Genomic DNA, 3,242 nt, shown 5'->3' on the forward strand with positions numbered 1-3,242 from the left:
TAGAATAGATGCATATTATTATTATTATGTCTTTTGTCTATCAGTAACCAGGGGCGGACTGGCCCAGGGTGCTATACACCAAGTAGCACCCTGGGCCCCCGATTACCACAGTCGGTATACGGTATAATACTGGTATAATACGGTATTATACAAAATAAAAATAAAATAACATATTTCAACATCTCTACAAATAAACAACATGTTATTCTTAATTTTTTTTTTATATTTACTTATAAAACTAAGAGCTCTTTCCTAATTTAGGTAGGTTTGAAAAAAAATTACGGGCCCCTAATTAATTTTGCACCCCGGGCCAAAAATAGCCAGTCCACCACTGTCAGTAGCCACTTACCATTTACACATATTTGTGTGTGCCAGTGGATAAAGTGATACCGATATCAATTTATCAATTATCAAATTAAAGAACACAATATTATAATATTATTTATGATTATCAGTGAATAGCTGCGGTGCATGCACAATTAAAGATTGGCAAACTGAAGGCCATCTGGCCATAGTATTAATTAGGCCTAGGCCAATTGTGGACAACAAAATTACAGGGTGTGCGAGTGTACACCCTGCCCCCCCCCCCAAATGGCGCCCCTGAACTACACAAAAAACAAGAATTTTAAAATCACAATATGCATTATTGGTCGTTCCGATCGGAATCTAAAAACTTTTCCTATAAATGTATAAAACAAGTATATACGACAGTATAATGTAATGCAGATTGATATATTAAAAATCATCTTTAAAATATTTAATACAATAGTATTATTCTCCGCGTAAGTATGCAGTTAGAGTTGGCATACCAATAATAATAATAATGGCGTTTGGAAAAATAAACAGGCCCGAAATCCAGCTGATGCCGGTCGATTAATAATGTGATGGCTTACTCGCTGGCTACTAATAAATGATGTTTGTTTTAAATCATCGTCGACGGCCCAGAAAGAATCCGGAAATCGGCACATTTGCAACTCTTACACCTATACGCGGAAAAAAAACCTGTAAAAAAATGGCTGCATCGCATAATGACGAAATGACAATCGAAACAACTATCAAGCACATCTTGGACAAGATTATCAGCAATGTCGAATACGAAATATTATGGAAGAAGAACTGAGCAGATTCGACGACATCGACGAGGAACCGGCCATCGGGGACCTAGAAGGACTTTTGTTATATGCGACAGCTTCGCGGGCGACGATTACGTTCCGTTCAACGTATTTCAACCGGCCGACAATTCACGCAAAGCTGCAGAACCGGTTGAATCGATCAGCGACGACGTGGTGGTCGCGCCGACGGTGCAAGAAGCCGCGGAAAAGGAGCTGGGTGGCGAGGCGAGGGGCGCCACATCAACCAGGGGACTAGAGGTCAGGAACAGTTTTGGAATCTTGATTGGTTGGCTGGACCCGGGGGTCAAAACAGAAACATGCGCAGCTCCTTGCAGTAGAACGGTGAGAGTTGTCTCCTCTGCGTGGAGAGGTCTAACGAGAGCCGCACGCATGTTATGTTGTTGTCCCCCGAAGTGAAATCATCCGAAAGTTTCCCCTCTGGCTGAGCGCAGCGGACAAGGCGAGACGACGTATGGGGTCGAGGTAATAGGCAATGTTGTTAAAAATACTTTTCAAAAGTATTTCAAATAGGTATTTAAATACTTCAGCTAAAAAGTAATTAAATACCTTTGCTAATAAGTATTTAAATACAAATACAAATATATTCAAAAAGCATTTCAAATACTTCTAAATACCTACATTTTTTTAGCATTGTTGTTTTCAGGTTCTTAATTCTTAAAACTAATTATTTGTTTAATGTAATAATGCGAACTGAATACACGGAAAAAAATAACTCAGTGAATTTTAACAAAACAGTTATGTTAAATATTAATCTGTATTGTTAATCATAATTCAGTTGATAGAACAAAAAAAAATTTATAACATACCTAAGTGAATAACAACACCAACAAAACTAATTTTGTTGATCGTGATTATTCTGATATAACCATATTCATATTTAAAATAACACATAATATTATGTATCCGTTACAAAATAAAAAGTAAACATAATAATTGTGTAATCATAGACGAATGGTTATGTAGTAATTACTATTCCTTCTTGTAACAACTACCAAGTGTGGTGTTAAAACTACCAACCCTCTTAGTGTTCTGGTAACATTTTACATTTTTGCGGTGGAGATGATAAAATACTAGTTAAATGAAAAATATGGTCAGGATCCACGACAAGATTAGTCTAGTGAGTAGTGACTATAGTGACTAACGTATAACGATTAACGAATAACGAGTGTCGACTGTCGAGTGTGGGATACTGGGACGCGGTGTGTCGTCGTGCTACGGTACTATTAAATATAAATAGCCAAATAAAGGGTATACCGTATTGGCGATTGAAATTTATGAGATGTAACAGGGACGCTGTGTATATCATTAATATGTTATTTTACATGTTCTCCGTTACAGATCCATCCCCGGCCGGCCTGATAATTGATAAGCTTTCAATCGCCAATAAGGGAAATTTTATTTTTCCCGTAATATGTTTAAATGATAGTTTGTCGATAACAATATTAATTATAATCATCACATCGTCTCGTCGACGATAAGCAATTTCTTCATAGTCGATAAATCAAACTAAAAATATTGTTCGAAAGGATTTTGTATTTAATATTTTTAAATACAAAATATAACAATAAGTATTTAAATACTAATATTTAAATATTTAACAAGTACCTTTCACGTACCTACCAGCTACCTATTACTAATAGGTAGGTACGTGAAAGTGCACATTTAGGTGGTGATCGGCGGTAAGTCACCGATACACGTTCTCCGGCCATCCTGCGGTAGCGCGACGGGATCCGAGACACGCGCGAGACCCTCTGGCGGCGCGGCCGGCGCCCGGCTGCTTCAGTCCGGGAGCGACAACGACACGATGACGGAGGCTAGCGGTACCGGCGCGGACAACGACGCCGTCCCCGACGGTACCTTCTCAGTGACGAACGCAGTGCTGCACGAAGACGACTCGTGAGTCACGAGTCGTGACGGTGGTGACGGAGACCTCAGAGCTCACGGCGGGTGAGTGATGGATGACTATAATTACAGGGCAGCAATAGAAACACCACGGACGTCAGCAGCGCCGGGCTCGAGGAAACGAAACGTTTTGTTGGGTTCGGCGGTGCGTGACTCCGTGGCCATCGACTGTGGCAGACGGCGACGGAGACTCCAGGGCGAAAATTA

This window comes from Acyrthosiphon pisum, chromosome A1 (genome assembly GCF_005508785.2).
Source record: "Acyrthosiphon pisum isolate AL4f chromosome A1, pea_aphid_22Mar2018_4r6ur, whole genome shotgun sequence".
NCBI lineage: Eukaryota > Metazoa > Arthropoda > Insecta > Hemiptera > Aphididae > Acyrthosiphon > Acyrthosiphon pisum.